Raw genomic sequence first — 19,151 nt, forward strand, 5'->3', positions numbered from 1 at the left:
CCACTGACCAGGCCCCAACTGCCAGACCCCCATGGATGAGGCTGCAGCTGCCAGATCTCTGCTCACCAGGCCCCAACTGTGGGACCCCTGCTGGCCAGACCCCAATTATGAGACCCCCGCCAACGAGGTCCCAACTGCCAGACCCCCGCCAAACAGGCCCCAACTACTGGACCCTTTCTGGCCAGGCCCCAACCACTGGGACCTGACTAGGTCTCACTGATCAGATCCCTGCTGACCTTGCCCCAGCTGCAGACCCCTATCGACTGTGGGGGGAGGATTACCCAGGTGCCTGTGGGGGGAGGATTACCCAGGTGCCTGTGGGGGGTGGATTACCCAGGTGCCAAGGCGAGAGACTGAAGACACAAACTGTTTCAGTATAATAAAGAAAATAGTTAGAATAAGAATAGTCATAATACAAATTATATATAGAGATAATCATGGACAATTATCAATCATTATTATAAACATTGTAAATCATTAGCTTTTAATATTATTCTTTGTTGCATTACTAACATAACCTAGGAATAACCAGCAGGTAGAGGGTCAGGTGCTGAAGGAACACTGTGAGAAGTGACCTAGAAGGCAAGAGGTGAGCCCTCTGTCACGCCTGCATAAGGGCCGCTTGAGGGCTCCTTGGTCAAGCGGTAATGGCAGTGTCTGGGAAGGCACCCGTTACTTAGCAGACCGCGAAAGGGAGTCTCCTTTCCTCGGAGGAGTCAGGGAACACTCTGCTTCACCAGCTTCTTGTGGAAGGCTGGATATTATCCAGGCCTGCCCGCAGTCATCCGGAGGCCTAAACCCCTCCCTGTGGTGCTGTGCTCCAATGGTCATGATGCTCCTTGTCCACTTTCATGCTCCTCCCGTACTCCTGGATCCTCTTTGAAGTTTGTGGTAGATAGCGGTAGAAGGAATAGTGAAAGTCTTAAAGTCTTTGATCTTTCTTATAAGTGCATAGAAGAAAACGCTGATGTATGCTGCCTTCTCTCTCTCTGCTTCGGCCGCCTAAGAGGGAAGGGCCCCCGTCCTGTGATCACGTGACTTGCTTCACCTTGTCGATCACTTAGAAGATTCACCCTCCTAACCCTACCCCCCTTGTCTTGTATGCAATAAATATCAGCGCACCCAGCCGTTCAGGGCCACTACTGGTCTCCGTGTCTTGATGGTAGTGGTCCCCCGGGCCCAGCTGTTTTCTCTTTATCTCTTTGTCTTGTGTCTTTATTTCTTACGATCTCTCATCCCCGCACATGGGGAGAACACCCGCTAAGCCCCGCAGGGCTGGACCCTCCAATCAACCAGGTCCCAACTGCTGGACCCCACTGACCAGGCCCCAGGAACTGCCGGCCCCCTGCTGACCAGGCCCCACTGGTCCGATCCCCACTGAGCAGTCCCCTGCTGATCAAACCCCACTGACCAGATTTGCCATGACCTGACCCTCATTGAATGGATCCCATTAAGCCGACCACAGTGACTATGCCCTCACTGACCCACACCCCTGTGAGTAGGCCCCCACCGACTAGGCTTCTGATGACCAGGCCCACACTGCCAGGGCCCCACTGACCAGACCACATGACACGGCCCCACAGACCAGGCCTGCAGTACCACAGCCCCACTGACCAGGCCCCACTGACCCAAACCCACTCACTGGTCCCAACTGGCCAAGAGCTCAATGACAAGGTCACTGCCAACAGGCCTCCACTGACCAGGGCCCCACTGAGTAGCCCCACTGGGGAGTCCTTCAGTGGCACCGCATGAACTGACCACACCCCTGACAACCAGGCCTCTGCTGACGTAGTCCCCGCAGAACATGTCCCCTTTGACCAGGTCCCAAATAACCAAATCCCATGGACCGGGATCTGCCAACCAGGCCACACTGACATGCTTCCAGTGGCGAGACCTTCACTGACTGAGCAGGACCACACTGCCAGGCCTCAGCTGACTAAACCACAATCATGAGGTTGCCACTGACCAGGTGCTAACCGCCCAACGCCTACTAACGAGGCTCTACTTTTCAGATCCCTCCGACCAGACCCCCAGTGACCAGGCCCCTACGGAACAAAATACCACTCCCTACGCCCCCACTGACTAGGTTTTTTGTTGTTTGTTTGTTTTTGAGATGGAGGCTGGCTCTGTCACCCAGGTTGGAGTAGAGTGGTGGGATCTCGGCTCACTGCAACCTCTGCTTCCCGATTAGGTTCAAACGATTCTCCTGCCTCAGCCTCCCGAGTAGCTGGGACTACAGGTGCGTGCCACCACGCCTGGCTAATTTTTGTATTTTTAGTACAGATGGGGTTTCACCATGTTGGCCAGATTGGTGTCAAACTCTTGACCTCAGGTGATCTACCCACCTCCGCCTCCCAAAGTGCTGGGTTACAGCCATGAGCCACCATGCCTGGTCCACTGACTAGATTTTTACAGATAAGGCCCATACTGAATAGACCCCAATGACCAATTCCTCACTGAGCAAAACCCCACTGACTTAGGTCCTGCTGACCGGGCTTCCCCCTCACTGACAAGACTCTGGCTGACCACGTCACCACAGACAAGGCCCACAATGACCATGTCCCATTGACTGGGCTTTTGATGACCAGGCCCCCACGGACCACCAAAGTGAATGACCAAGGCAAAGTCTCAAATCATCCAAGTTTATTGAGCCTGTGTGGGGAGCCACCAGGGAAAATGTGGGTCACAGAAGCACCTGTGGCTGTTATAGATATATGTGTTCCTGTGATAAATCAAGCAGCTGACCAACCATTACCTCTCCCTTCCTGCTCTTTCCACCTAATAAATATGAAGGGCTGTAGAAGCTCAGGGCCCTTGCTCACCAGAAGCAAGGAGCCCCCGACCCCTTCTTTCAAACAGATCTTTTTTGTCTTTGTCTTTATTTCTGCGTTCGTCCCCTTTCGTTCACTCCCAAACTGACAGGGATACTTCATGTAATATGATTTTATTGTACTAAATAAGTCAAATATGTCTCTCATGGACTTCATGTGATCTAATATAAAAAAAAAACGAGGTCCCAGAGACTGAATTTAGAAGTTGATTTTGGAAAGTTAGTCAAATATCAAAAGTCTAAGACACTTAATATTACAAAATAGGATCATAGGTGATTGTCTGAAGTCATTCATTTAGCCAAAGTAGTAACTCAAACACCTCAAAAAAAGGCAAAGACCTTTATTTTTTATTTTTGAGAGAGGAGACTTACTTTCCCAAGTAATAAGCCCTAATAAAGGACAAGGTATGGGGCCAGTTTCTCAAATCTTATAAACAAGTTTCAATCATCTTGACCGTAAGATATAATTGATATAAGCCAGATGCTGGTCTTGCTTCAGTGTGCCTTTAACATTAATGTTCAATTTATAGAGAAACTCTGAACTAATTTCATCTCTCAAAATTGGCCCTTACAATCTTGCATGCTCACCTTTTCCATGATAGTCCCAGGGTCTAGAGGGGTTCGGTAATAATAGTTTTAATTTCTGGCCTTGTGTCTCACGAACACAGTTTATTTTGATTGTAATCTTCTCTAGGGTCCAAAGATGAGGCTTTAACTGCTGCCGGTATTTAAAATTGAGCAGGTCTTGGTGTCCGTTTTGGACCCAGGAGTCAAAGTCCTGTAACTTAAGAGCACAAGGACTTTAAAAGCAATGAAGAAAGTTACATTAATGTAATAATCTTAATTTTTTACAATCTCAGTTTTCTTAGGCATTTCAATAATAACAATAAAATGGAAATCATTTTGATAAGATGAAATATTTACTTGTTACACCAGTTACCAAAAGGCAAAAAAAAAACAAAAAAAAAAACCTTCTGGCCAGGCACGGTGGCTCACACCTGTAATCCCAACACTTTGGGAGGCTGAGGCAGGCAGATCACTAGGTCAGGAGATCGAGACTATCCTGGCTGACATGGTGAAACTCCATCTCTACTAAAAATACAAAAAATTAGCTGGGCGAGATGGCGGGCGCCTGTAGTCCCAGCTACTCAAGAGGCTGAGGCAGGAGAATGACGTGAACCCTGGAGGCAGAGCTTGCAGTGAGCTGAGATCTCACCACTGCACTCCAGCCTGGGTGACAGAGCGAGACTGTCTCAAAAAAAAAAAAAAAAAAGACCTTCTGCAATGTGATTGCTTTTCTCTATGGGGAGTCCATTAAGATAAGCTGCAAGTCAAATCTAATGAAAATGGTAATGATTTAGACACAGACTGTGTCCTGAGTCATAAGTGAGTTTTTAATTTCATAGATGAATTTAAAGCCAAGAGCACAAGAATGTTATATTAGATGAAAACATTTCCTTTAGACTTTAAGATAAAATATTTCTGGTATCAGGCCATATCAGTTAGAACGTGATGAAAAACAGTTACAGGGGCTGATGAAAAGCTGAAAGAGACAGTCACTATCTCAGAACTTCTTGAAAAGGAGAGAAAGCTGAAAACAGTGAGAGATGCAACAAAAGTTGAACTTTTGGGTTAAAAATTAAAACTTTTTATAATTTTATTAAGAGTAAATCAGTACTGCAAGAAAATTTTCTTGTTCTAACCATTCTTTAGGGGTTTTTTTTTTTTTTTTTTTTTTTTTTTTTTTTTTTGAGAAAGGGTCTTTGTTCCTCAGGCTAGAGTGCAGTAGTGCCAACTCAGCTCACCACAGCCTCTAACTCGGCTCAAGTGATCCTCCCACTTCAGAATCCTGAGTAGCTGGGACTACAGGTGTGCACCACCAAGCTTGGCTGATTTTTGTATTTTTTGTAGAGACAGGATTTTGCCACTTTGCCCGGGCTGGTGTGTTAGTGTTTTGTTGTTGTTGTAGTTGTTTTTTGGTTTTTTTTTTTTTTTTTGAGACCAACTCTCGCTGTGTCGCCCAGGCTGGAGTGCAGGGGTATGATCTTGGCTCACTGAAACTTCTGTCTCCCAGGTTCAAGTGATTCTCTGGCTTCAGCCTCCCGAGTAGCTAGGATTACAGGTGCCCACCACCATGCCCAGCTAATTTTTTTTTTTTTTTTTTTTTTTTAGTAGAGGTGGGTTTTGCCATGTTAGCCAGGCTGGTCTCAAACTCCTGACCTCAGATGATCCGCCTGCCTTGGCCTCCCAAAGTGTTGGGATTAGTGGCGTGAGCCACTGCGCCTGGCCAAGACAATTCTCTTCTGGGCTGCATTTATAGCTTGATAACCCTCATGCCAAATCTTGACATCTTATGATATTTAGCAGAGATAAATATAAAACTGCTTGACCAATAAATCTAAACAATAACTTATGTTGACAATTCTGAAGACATTTCTAATTTTATTTTACTAATAATTTTAAATCCAGCTTATTTATTAAAGATTTACTTAAGTCACATGAACTGGAAAAGTATTTGGGTTTATTTACTTAATTTATAGGTATTCTTTTATTTTAAAGTCAATTTGGTATCTTGTGGCCACAATAACAAAACACATGTAAATACACATAAACACATCCAAACATGAGTGCATGTGCATGCACACACACACACAGACCCACAAATAAAGATATTATAGACTGGGTGCAGTGGCTCATGCCCGTAATTCCAGCACTTTGGGAGGCTGAGGGAGGCAGATCACCTGAGGTCAGGAGTTTGTGATGAGCCTGGCCAACATGGTGAAACCCCATCTCTACTAAAAATACAAAAAAAAAAAAAATTAGCTGGGCATGGCGGTGGACGCCTCTAATCCCACCTACTCAGGAGGCTGAGGGAAGGGAATCGCTGGAACGTGGGAGGCGGAGGTTGCAGTGAGCGGAGGTCGCACCACTGCACTCCAGCCTGGGCGAAAGAGTAAGACTCTTTTCTCAAAACAAAACAAAACAAAAAACAACAACAACAAAAAAAGATCTTACAGCTTTTACTTCAGAACTCTAGCCATTAATATCAAATAGAAACTTATCACTTCACACACACGCGCGCGCACACACACACACAAATGGTTAGATACAGTGGTTTTAATCTCAATGCCAGTAGAAAGGTCCTTTAAACTAGAAAAAATTGTATTTTCTTAAGCAAAAAAGACATCCTCATGTTTTTTATGAAGTTCACCAAAAACACATCTTACTCTCCTACCATTCTAACTCTTAGTAACCCTAATTCCCAGTGAAAACCCTAGGATTGCTTAACATGATTTTAAGATTTTAAATTCCAGAAAATAATTTTGAGACTAAATTTACCAAGTTAATCTTACCAAAGATTACTAAAGTCGTGTGAACGGGAAAGCCTCTGAGCCAGCTTTTACTAGTCTGATAAACATTTACTTTTCTATTCTTTTTTTTTTTTTGAGACAGGGTCTCACTCTGTCACCTAAGCTGGAAGGCAATGTGATCATGGCTTACTACAGCCTTAACCATCTGAGCTCAAGCCATCTTCCCACTTTGGCCTCCCAAAATGCTGAGATTACAAGTATGAGCCACCATGCTCAGCCAACTTTTCTTTTCTTTTCTTTTTTTTTGTAGAGACAGAGTCTTGCCATGTTGCCCAGGCTCGTCTTAAACTCCTGGGCTCAAGCGATCCTTCTGCCTCAGCCTCTCAAAGTGCTGGGATTATGAACAGGAGCCACCATGTGCAGCCAACTTTTTTTTTCTTGTTTACTTTAACATTTTTATTATTTATTTATTCTCAACCCAGCCTTGCTCAAATAACCAACTTTTTAAATTTTACTTTTTTTTTTTTGAGATGGAGTCTCACTCTGTCACCCAGGCTGGAGTGCAGTGGTGCGATCTTGGCTCACTGCAATCTCTGCCTCCCGGGGTCAAGTGACTCTCCTTCCTCAGCCTCCCGAGTAGCTGGGATTACAGGCACACGCCACCATGCCCAGCTAATTTTTGTATTTTTACAGAGACAGAGTTTCACCCTGTTGGCCAGGATGTTCTCGATCTCTTGACCTCGTGATCCATCCGCCTCGGCCTCCCAAGTGCTGGGATTATAGGCATGAGCCACCGCACCCGGCTTGAAACAACCTTTCTTTAAACCAACTAATGAGAGCTCTTTTATGTGACTGATAGTGAAATCGTATCTCCACATGACACATATTAACATATAGACATAACAGATCCAAACAGAAGTAGATTTTGTAGTGTATTTCCTGAGTGCCTCAACGAAACAGCCCTGAAATAGAATGGGATTTTCAACTGTCTCCTGAGTTATTTCTCCCATTTTATCATAAAAATCTGGCTTAACCACACACTTTTTCCTACCATGTATTAAACAAATTAGCATATGGTTTCTGTGTTTGAGATCTTGAGATTTTCTCTGATAATCCCACTGGGGTCTAGATCTGGAACCACATCCCCTCCCACATGATAAATGGCATGGCCTGGTGTATTATCAGGGTTCTCTAGAGGGACAGAACTAATAGGATAGATGTATATAGAAAGGGGAATTTAGCCTAGCACAGTGGCTCATGCCTGTAATCCCAGCATTTTGGGAGGCTGAAGCAGGCGTATCACTTGAGGTCAGGAGTTGGAGACCAGCCTGGCCAACATGGTGAAATCCCATCTCTAATAAAAATACAAAACTAAGCTGGGTGTGGTGGTGCATGCCTGTAATCCCAGCTACTTGGGAGACCGAGGCGGGACAATCACTTGAACCTGGGAGGCAGAGGCTGCAGTGAGCTGAGATCGTGCCCCTGCACTCCAGCCTGGGCGACAGAGCGAGACTCCATCTCGAAAACAAAAAAAGCAAAACAGCAAATCTAATCATACAACCATTATAATGTGAAGAACCATGCCTAGGCCAAATCTGTTGGTTTGCTAACTTGAATTGAACGCAAACATATTGCAATAGTAAATGAATTTTTTCTTTTTCAACTTGCCCAATAATTTGAACTTATTCCAATTGCCTGAAAGACATCCTAGTGGCAAGTTCCTTGGGATGCTCGGTGGTGTCCTTATGTTTGGTAAAGATCACTACAACGGGTTTCAGTTAGCCTAAGTTTAGCAAATGCTTTTTCACTTTTCTCTTTTACTTCTTTCCTTTTTTTTTTTTTTGAGACAGGGTTTCACTCTGTCCCCCAGGCTGGAGTGCAGTGGCACGATCTCAGCTCACTGCAACCTCTGCCTCTCAGACTCGAGCAATTCTCCTGCCTCAGCCTCCCAAGTAGCTGTGAATACCGGTGTACGCCACCGTACCTGGCTAATTTTTGTATTTTTTGTAGAGACGGGGGTCTCACTATGTTGCCCAGGCTGGTCTCGAACTCCTGGGCTCAAGTGATCCACCCGCCTTGGCCTCCCCAAGTGTTGGGATTACAGGTGTGAGCCACCATACCCAGCCCACTTATCCCATTTAATTTCCCACTTTATATAGATCGCAAAATGTTACAAAAGTGGATTATAAGCTTCAAATGGGCAGTTGGATATTAAGCCTAAATTCCACAGAGAACGAGCATTACCCAGAGAGGGGGGCCAACCAAATAGCGACTGTGTAAGCGAGGAAGGGAAGGGTAAACAGCGTTGCACAAAGGGAGACCTTATGGTCCTTGACTTGCCAGAGAACTTACCTAGTAGTGAAGATACCAAAAAAAAAAAAAAAAAAATTCATGTGGCCACTTGTCGATTGCTGTAGGTGGCTGTCTGTCAGCCAGGGGCCTGGGAATTCCCAATTCCTTTGACCAAGAGGGGCTTGAGCAAGGCAATTGGTAAGACAGCACACAGGAAAGGGCTAGCAACTGGCTGTTAGGAAAATAGTGCTTTTTTTTTTTTTTTTTTTTTTTGAGACAGATTCTTGCTCTGTCCCCCAGGCTGGAGTGCAGTGGTGCAATCTTGGCTCACTGCAACCTCTGCCTCCTGGGTTTAAATGATTCTCGTGCCTCAGCCACCCAAACCACGCCTGGCTAAATTTTGTATTTTTAGTAGAGACGAGATTTCACCATGTTAGCCAGGATGGTCTTGATCTCCTGACCTCGTGATCCACCCGCCTCGGCCTCCCAAAGTGCTGGGATTACAAGCGTGAGCCACCACGCCCGGCCGTGCTTGGCTTATTTTTCTTACCACAATGACCTTCAGTTCCATCCATGTTGCTGCAAAGAACAAAATTTCAGCCTTTTTAATAGCTGAATATTATTCCATTGTGTAGCTATGCCACATTTTCTTTACCCATTCATTCACTGATGGGCACTTAGCTTGATTCCATATTTTGGCTATTGTGAATAGTGTTGCAATTAACATGGGAGTGCAGGCATATTTTCAGTATATTGACTTTCTTTCTTTTGGATATATAGGCAGTAGTGAAATTTCTGGTTTATATGGTAGCTGTAGTTTTAGTTTTTTTGAGGAACCTCCATGCTGTTCTCTGCAGTGGCTGCACTAATTTATATTCCCACCAACAGTGTGTGAGAGTTCCCCTTTCTCCATATCCTCACCAGCATCTATTATTGCCTGTCTTTTTGACAAAAGACATTTTAACTGGGTTTAGATGATATCTCCTTGTGGTTTTAATTTGCATGTCTTATGACGATTAGTGACACTGAGCATTTTTTCCATCTACCTGTTGGCCATTTGTATGCCATCTTTTGAGAAATGTCTACTCAGATCTTTTGCCCATTTTTAAATTATATGATTTGTTGTTGTTTTTTTTCTTTACTATTGAGTTGCTTGAACTCCTTATATATTCTAGTTATTAATCTCTTGTTAGATGGACAGTTTGGAAATAATTTCTGCCATTCTATAGCTTGTTCCTTCACTTTGTTAATTGTTTCCTTTGCTGTACAGAAGCTTTTTAGCTTGATATAATCCCATTTGTCTATTTTTGCTTTTTTTTTTGCCTGTATTTTTGAGATGTTACACAGAAAATCTTTGCCCAGATCAATATTCTGGAGTATCAAACCAAGATTTCAAGCAAAATTATGCACATGGTTTAAAAAAAAGTGTCCAAAAGAGTTTATGGTAAAAATGAACTTCCTTGTTAAGCTCCACCCTAGCGTTGACTGTGGTCAATAGTTTTCTGTGTATTCTTCTAGAAAATGGCTATCCTGATGCCCACATTTATATAAACACACATTCCCCTTTTCTGTATAAATAAAAGTATATAAAATACACACAGGTCTGCGCATTAACAATATATCTCTGAGGCCAGGCATGGTTGGCTCCTGCTTGTAATCTCAGCACTTTGGGAGGCTGAGGTGCGCAGATCACTTTAGGCCAGGAGTTTGAGACCAGCCTGGCCAACACAGTGAAACCACGTCTCTAATAAAAATAGAAGAAATTAGCCAGGCGTGTTGGCACATGCCCGTAGTTCCAAGTATTCGGGAGGTTGAGGCATGAGAATCGCTTGAACTCGGGAGGCGGAGATTTCAGTGAGTTGAGATCACGCCACTGCATTCCAGCCTGGGTAACAGAACGAGACTCTGCCTCAAAAAAAAAAAAGAAAAGAAAAAAGAAAAAAAAGAAACAAAAACAACCTATATATATATGTGAGATTTAAAAAAATTTTCTCAATTAACAAGTTTTGGGAAATGAGTTTGTTTTTAAATTTGTTTTTTACTTTTGAGAAATTTTATTTATATATATTTATAGAGTATGATATTATGATATATATATATATATATATATACAATCTATAGTAATTAAATCAAGGTACTGAACTCATCCACCACCTCATTTACTTATCACATTTGTGGTAAGAACATTTGAAATTTTTTTTTTTTTTTTTTTACCATTTTTAGGTAATACAATACATTGTTAACTAAAGTTACCATGCTGTGTCCAATAGATCTGAACTTATTCCTCTTTAACTGAAACTTGTACCCTTTAACCAACATCTCACCATTTCCTCTCCCTTCCCCTCAGCCCTGGCCTCCAGTAACCACTGTTCTACTCTCTGCTTCTATGAGCTTGACTATTTTAGATCAAGTTTTACTTATTTCAGATAAGTAAGATCATGCGTGTTTGTCTTTCTGTGCCTGTTTTACTTCACTTAGCATAAGGTCCTCCAGGTTCTTCCATGTTGTGGTAAATCATACTTTTTGTGTGTTTTTAAGGCTGAATGATATTCCATTGTGTATATATACCACATGGAAAGTGAGTATTAATTTACAAAAACAATGATGAGAACAAGGTCTTCTTGCACCAAATGAGCTATTACAGATAAGACAAGGGTTATCCTTGACAATCCTTCCACCCCACTTAATCCCCTCCCTTTCTCCAAATGGGTCTCTAGAGCCATAGGATTGTCTGTTTATCTCTCTCTCTCCTCTATTTCATATATCAATCATCATCATCTACGATATATCTTCTATCTATGAATTATCTATGAATCATCAATATTCATATACATCTGTATACTTTTTCCCATAATTTTATAACTTGTTTTTGTCACTCAACAGTGTGTCTTACAGCTATTTTTTTCTGAGTATTTCATATTTTATTCAGCTCATTCCTATATTGGACACTTATGTAAAGGTTTCCATAGGCAGTTGGCATGTGTGTACAGTGACCTTTGCTTACAAGTGTAGACATCTCTGCAGGACAAATTCTGTGAAGTGGAATTGAAGAATCAAAGACCATTTGCACTGTACAATTTCAATTATGATAGAAAGTCCATTTCTATTAGCTGATTTGATGGCACAGGCTTTCCAGTAACTTTACCAAAAGTAGTGTTGTACTATTGAATTTTAAATCTTTGTCAATCTTTAAATTTCTACTTTTTTTTTTTTTTTTTTTGAGACGGAATCTTTCTCTGTCCCCCAGGCTGCAGTGCAGTGGCACGATCTCAGCTCACTGCAAGCTCTGCCTCCTGGGTTCACGCCATTCTCCTGCCTCAGCCTCCCAAGTAGCTGGGACTACAGGCGCCTGCCAACATGCCCGGCTAATTTTTTGTATTTTTAGTAGAGACGGGGTTTCACCATCTTAGCCAGGATGGTCTCGATCTCCCGACCTCGTGATCCGCCTGCCTCGGCCTCCCAAAGTGCTGGGATTACAGGCTTGAGCCACCGTGCCCGGCTAAATTTCTACTTTTAACGAACATTTTCCTAATTAAGAGTGAGACTGAACATCTCTTGCACATGTTGATAAGTTACTTGTTTTCTTTTTATGGAAGTGGTTTTCTTATTTTTTGCTCTTTTTCTTTGGATTCTGTAAAAATATTTACTTTTACAAATGTGTATTAAAATTAATATCGTTTTCTCTGTTTTGTTACAAAATATTGCCTTTTAACTTTTGGAGGATACTTTTGATGAATTTCTATGAAGTTAAATTCCTCCACTTTTTTTCTTCTACAGCCAGAAAATCCGTCCATTTCTCCAAGAGTTTTAGGGGACTCCCTTTACCAGATGTCACATTTTTGCTTATTCATGTGTCTGTCTCTGAGTTTTCCATTCTGTTTCATGAGTCTATTTTCTTATTTTTGCAATGGTGCCACACTGTTTGTATTCATGTGACTTTGTAATTGTTCTTTTAACATTATGTTTTTCTTTTTTGGAGACAGTCTCCCTCTGCTGCCCAGGCTAGAGTGCAGTGGTGCAATCACAGCTCACTGCAGCCTCTAATACCTGGGCTTAAGCAGTCCATCTCAGCCTCCTGAGTAGCTCAGACTATAGGCCTGCACCACCACATCTGGCTAATTTTTAAAAAATTATTTTGTCAAGTTGGGGTCTCACTTTGTTTCCCAAGCTTGTATTAAACTCCTGGTCTCAAGTGGTTCTTCTGCCTTGACCTCCCAAAATGCTATGATTACAAGCATGAGCCACCGTGCCCAGCCTGTAGTAGTTTGTAATATTGGGTGGAATGACTTCCCTCTCTTTAAATTTTATTTTCAGATTGACCTAGCTCTTTTTGACATTTATTTTTCAGAAAAAAAATTAGAGTATGTTTATCAACTTCTTCAAAAAATCAGGTAGATTTTTAAACCTGATTTGAATATATTTTATTGGTTGACTTGGATATATGTTGATATGTGGAAAATGGGTTACTTCACATAGCAGTGACACATTCTGCCCTAGTGTGTGGAATGGATATCCATCTAGTCTCCCTGTAACAAACTCCATGTGGAACAAATGTTTGAGGATTAGAAAACCAGAAAAAAAATAGAAAGGTTCCAAAGAAAATTTAACCAGGTAGCTTAAAAAGACATATTTTAAAAAATCAAAATGTCAACTGTAAAAAAAAAAAGAAAACGAATTTGCATAAAAGTAAGTATTCTTTGTGGCAAGAGAGCAAACTCATAATCCAAATGAATAAGAAACAAAATATGCATTCAAGGTTTTGCTTGTATTCATCATTGCACTAGAGATACTAGCAAATGCAATTAGACAAGGAAAAAAGAGAGTATGTAATTCGAAATGTGGGGGTAAATGTATCATTTTGGCAGATGGTGATTCTGATTCTATACTTAAAAGAAACAAGAGAATCCACTAGAAAACTTTTATAAACACTGATGACCCAGTAAGGGAGCCGAATTCTTTTTCTTGACATTTCTTCTTTTTGTGTGGTTATTTAAATTTTTAATACCAATACACTTAACTGGTTCAAAATCTATAAAGTTTACTCACCCCAATGGCCAAAACCACCCAATTTTCACATGCACACAGATTGTCTAAGTTATTATATTTTTATGTATTTTTCCAGAGCTACTTTTAGCATCTTTAAAAAATTCCATAGTAATGTACTATACACTTCATGGACTGCTCTGTATCTTTTCTCTTTTTTTTTTTGAGACAGAATCTTACTCTGTTGCCCAGGCTGAAGTGCAGTGGCATGAGCTTGGCTCACTGCAACCTCCACCTCCAAGGTTCAAGCGATTCTCCTGCCTCAGTCTCCTGAGCAGCTGGGACTACAGGTGCAGGCCACCACGCCCAGCTAATTTTTGCATTTTTAGTAGAGAGGGGGTTTCACCATATTGGCCAGCCTGGTCTCAAACTCCTGACCTTGTGATCCACCTGCCTTGGCCTCCCAAAGTGCTGGCATTACAGGCTTGAGCCACAATGCCTGGCCCTTTTCTCATTTAAGTGCATATTGCTCTCTTCTTGTATATCTCCTGGGACCTGTGTGAAAATAAGGTTTTCTTAATCTGGAAGTATAAAATAATATTCCCATGGTTTCTCCTACAGCTTTTAAGATTTTAAAAAAAAATTTTTTTTTAAATACTTGATTCATCTGGACATTATCTTGTTATAAGGCATGAGAACCAGGTTAAGTTTACTCTTTTTCCATGCTGTTCCCCAGTTATCCCAAGAGCTTTTATTAAATGATCAATAATTTTGCTATTGATATGAGACACCATTTTTAGCATGTACTGTGTTCATTGGGCACACCATTTACATGCATTCATTAGTCTTTCTTGGTAGAAATAACAACCAGCTGGAAAAGAGCATGAAAGAAAAGATGCCAATAATAATAATATAAAATACCTGGATTAAATTTAACAAGAAACATGAAATCTCTATATTCCAAATGAATTCATAAATTTCCCTGAACCCAGATAAAAGGTGACACATTTTTCCATGGCAACAAAGGTATCTAGGAGTGGATTTAACAAAATATGCCTAAGATATCTAAGCAAATTTTAAACCTATTAAAAAACTCAGAATCACTGTCTGCTAAAATGATACATTTACCCCACATTTCCAATTACATATTCTCTTTTTTCCTTGTCTAATTGCATTTGCTAGTATCTCTAGTGCAGTGATGAACACGAGCAAAACATTGAATGTATATTTTGTTTCTTATTCATTTGGATTATGAGTTTGCTCTCTTGCCACAAAGAATACTTATTTTTATGCAAATTCGTTTTCTTTTTTTTTATTTTACAGTTGGCATTTTGATTTTTTTAAAAATATGTCTTTTTAAACTACCTGGTTAAATTTTCTTTGGAATCTTTCTATTTTTTTTTCTGGTTTTCTAATCCTCAGATATTTGTTCCATGTGGAGTTCATTACAGGGAGAAAAGGTCTCACTTGCAAACAGAGAACAGGAGAGTTGTGTCTTTGCTACCTTGATAATGATTGGGTCTGGGTGTTTCTTTAGGGATGACCTGGCCTAGCTGCCCTTCCTGACCATGTGCATTAAGGACAGCCTGCAGCTGCACCCTCCAGTCCTGGTCATCTCCCAATGCTACACCCAGGACACTGTGCTCCCAGGCGGCTGAGTCATCCCCAAAGGTGCCCATAGCCTCATGGGGAGGAGCCTCCTGGGTAGGAAGAGGGGCCTCTCAGGCAGGGGGGCCTTGTCCTGACTGCTCCGTTCTCTCCTACAGGCATTGTCTGTCTCATCAGTAATTTTGAGACTCACCACAACCCAACTGTGTGGCTGGACCCTGAGGTGCTGCCTCCCCAATACCCCCCCTTTTTAAGGTCCATTTTAGGGGTCCTAGAGGAGGGGGCAGGGTTTTGACCAAGAGAATCCGACATCACCTCCCTCCAAGACACACACAACTGTCTGTCTCTCCAAGACTGGCATACCTGGGAGACCCCACCCAGCAACCCTTCTTGGTCTCACCTCCAGGTCTATGACCCCTTCTGCTTCGACCCAGAGAATAGCAAGGAGAGGCCACCTCTGGCTTTTATTCCCTTCTCAGCAGGGTCCAGATAAGGGTGGCCTGTGTCTGAGGCAGAGATGGGGTGATGGGTGTGGCGGGTGAAAACCGGGGATGTTGCAAATGGTCCTAGTTCCAGATTTCCTTTCCTTTCCTCCTCTGGAGTTTATGGGAAAAGGTCCATAGAACAGGTTTGGGTAGTTCCAAGAATGGTCTGTGATATGCTCAGAACCCCCACTCCCATCTGCTGGTCTCAGTTGGGGCTGGTGTCTGGGCCAGGCTACGGGGATATGCAAGCCCATATGGGGGTCCCAGGCACAGTTAGCTCCCTTCTCTGCCCCTCCCTGGCTGCCTTTTTGGAATTCTTAGTTCCCTTCCTTGCAAACGTCCCACTGCTCTGTCTGCCCCTCCCGGTTGGCGTTCTCTGTGACCCACTTCCCCTGCCTTCAGGGAGCCCCCTCCCCTTTTATTCTGGGTCGCTTGATGCTACCCAGGCAGCCTGGCCAACAGATGCTTCCTGAGACCACCCCCTCTCTCCTCAACTGTGTGCCAGGCGCTCTCCCAAGAGTGTCACGGGGAGGGCGAATCCTCACCCTTTCACCTACAGATTCCTCCTCCATTCCCAGCACAGCCCACCCTGGCCCATCTTGGGGTGGGGTCGGGGTCAGGACCATCCCTTTTGACCCTTGAGATTCAAAGCCAGACCACTGGATGCAAACACCACCCCAAAGGCATGGGACCTGGATCAGATTGCTTGGGCTCAAGCCTCAGTTCTGTTGTTTGACTTGGGCAAGTTAATTCCCCTCTCTGAGCTTCAGTTTCCCAACCATATAATGGTGACAACACTACCTACCTCAGGCTTGTCCAGAGGACTAAGTGTGAAAACTCAGAGCTGTGTGTGCCTGATTCGGGGTCTGGGGCCTGGGATGGGGCCGGGATGCGGATCCTGGGTGCAGTCAGATTCCCTTCCCCCTCACCAGGAACTGCATTGGTCAGGCGTTTGCAATGGCTGAGATGAAGGTGGTCCTGGCGCTCGCGCTGCTGCACTTCCGTGTCTGTCCAGACCACATGGAGCCCCACAGGAAGCCGGAGGTCATCATGTATGCAGAGGGCGGACTTTGGCTGTGGGTGGAGCCCCTGAGCGTGGACCCACAGTGACCCACAGTGGCTTGGCCTCGGACCCCACCTGACCCACCCACCCACACCTTTGCAGATTCCCATGAATAAAACTGTGCTGCTCCCTCTGCCTGAGTCTCACCCAGAGCCATCACGGGGTGCTTGGGGACTGTGAGGATTCAGAGGTGGGCTGGGTCAGTGGGAGGCAGGGGATTAGGTGGGCGTCTCTGAGAGCAACACCCTGACTGCCTCCCTGGCTGAACACGAGACCTACACTCTGGTAGCAGGTTCTCTTGGAGGCAGACTATGGAGTTTATCCAGTGGGTAATAGGGAGCTATGGGAGGTATTTGAGCAGGAGAGGGGCCAGGGTTAAAAAGGCATTTAAGAGAAAGACTGAGGCTCTGAGTAAGGAAGAAGAACCTGTAGAGGTAGATCCATTCATCTGGGCTGCTGGTGCCCCCAGGACAGAGGTCCTTGGCCAGCCCAGAACACAGAGAAAGAGGGGTGCATCTTCTGCCCTGGCTGGCGCTTCAGAATTTTTAGTTCCTTTACTTGCCAATGTCCCACTGCTGTGTCTGCCCTTCTAGTTGCTTTCCTCTGTAGCCCCCATTGCCTACCTTCAGGGAGCCCCCTTCCTTTCTCTTCTGGGCTCCCTGATGTTGCCCAGGCAGCCTGGTCAACAGGTGCTCCCAGAGCCCCCTCTCACCATTCCCTCCCCCACTGTGTGCCGGGCACTCTCATAAGAGCGTCAGTGGGAGGACGGGTCCCTACCCTTTCATCTCTAGGTTCCTCCTCCATTCCCAGCACAGGTCTCCCTGGCCCATCTTGGGGTGGGGTTGGAGTCAGAGCCATCCCTTTCAACCCTTGAGATTCAAAAAGCCAGACCATTGGAAGCAGACATCACCCAAAGGCGTGGGATCTGGAACTGGACTGCTTGGGCTCAAATCTTAGTTCTGCTGTGTGACTTGGGCAAGTTAATTTCCCTGTCTGAGCTTCAGTGTCCTAACCATATAATGGTGACAACACTACCTATCTCAGGGTTGTCCAGAGGACTAAGTGTAAAGGACTCAGGGCAGTGCCAGGTCACAGTAAATGCTCAACAAATCTGCCCATTATTACTTCCTGTCTCAGAAAGCCTGGCTATTAAAGCATGTTGTCTTTCAAGACAGCTGGTTCCACCATGACTTTTAGGACAGTGTCTTGGAGATCCAAAGCAAAAATTCTAATATTTGTGCTCATTGCATCAGTTTTACCCCTAGAGGGCTGTGCATATAGGAGACAATGTTTTCCAAGATTGGTGGTGTAAGAGTTAAAGAAAGACGAAAGAAACACAAAAAGCAGCTCAACAGTCAAAGACAGGCTTATTTTGGAGAATAGACCTGATAGGGGCTTCTGGCTGATTTTGGTCAGGAGCACTCTTTCTTACAGACTAAGGGTATTTATTGGTTTTCGGGTGAGAGAGCTTATTACAGGCTTGGAATGTTTCTGTGTGGGGGAAAAGTTTATGGCGGGGTTGGAATGTCTGTGGTCAGAGGGGAGGTTGTCTTGGTGCAGACATCTCTCCGGCCAGAGGGGAGGTTATCTCAGGGCTGGCGTGTCTCTGGTTGGGGAGGGTTTATCTTAGGGTTGGAATGTTTCTGGTCAGAGATGTCATTTGTGGTTTATGGTCATGCTGACCTTAGCCATTAGGCTGATGCCCTTTGGATTTAGGCAGTTTTGATCAAGGCGAACTTTAAAATGGTGGTGTTTGTCCAAGATGGCGATGGTCCTGCTCTGTCAGTGGGAGCACTCGGAAGGGTAAGGGGTAGGAGAATAGAAGAGCTTCAGTTAATGTCTCAAAATAAAATTCAGCTACAGATGCTGATCTCCTTTCATAGCCTAAGAGACTGTGCACCACTGAGCCCTGCTAACTCTTCACGTCTCCTCTCCAGCTCTTCTCCCTTCTTCGTGGCCACCCTGGCCTTGGCCTCCTCATGGGTGATCTTTTCTTGTCTTGGGACCTTTTCACTTGCCGGTCCCTGCACTCAGGATGCTCTTCTCCAATTCTTTCATGATCGAATCTCATCATCCAGGGCTCGACTGTAAAGTCACCTCCCTGGAGAGGTTCTTCCTTTGCTATGGAAGCACCATGGATCCTGGGAATTTCTATCCTAAATGACATAGGTATTAAAAAGAAATTATTTAGGCAGATAGTGAGGGTAAGAGAGTCCTCGGTAAAGTTTCCCTTTTAACGAAAAGCAGCCCCCAAATCATTTCTTTTCTAACAAAAGCAGCCTGTAAAATTGAGCTGCAGACATAGATAAGCGAGCTGGAAGCTTGCAAGGGTGAATGCTGGCAGCTGTGCCAATACGAAAAGGCTGTCTGAGAGCCAGGCATGTTCAACGTAGGGGCTCCCTCTTCCCTTATCTTTGCCAATCACATGTATAGTAAGGAGCAGACAATATGCTGCCGGCCAGGTAGAAAATCGATTTGTGTAATGAAAGATTAGGGTGGGTGGCTAGCTTCTTTGCAGCACTATGTAACCACCACTCCTGGTCCAACCAATCTTTGGGCCCTACATAAATCAGACACCA

General features: G+C 43.9%; 1 pseudogene; it reads left to right on the top strand.

Moving 5' to 3' along the window:
- Nucleotides 1-31: 31 nt before the first annotated feature.
- Nucleotides 32-16,619, top strand: LOC100594535 (annotated as a pseudogene).
- The last annotated feature ends 2,532 nt before the right edge of the window (nt 16,620-19,151 follow it).

Source organism: Nomascus leucogenys, chromosome 10 (genome assembly GCF_006542625.1).
Source record: "Nomascus leucogenys isolate Asia chromosome 10, Asia_NLE_v1, whole genome shotgun sequence".
In the NCBI taxonomy this organism is placed as follows: domain Eukaryota; kingdom Metazoa; phylum Chordata; class Mammalia; order Primates; family Hylobatidae; genus Nomascus; species Nomascus leucogenys.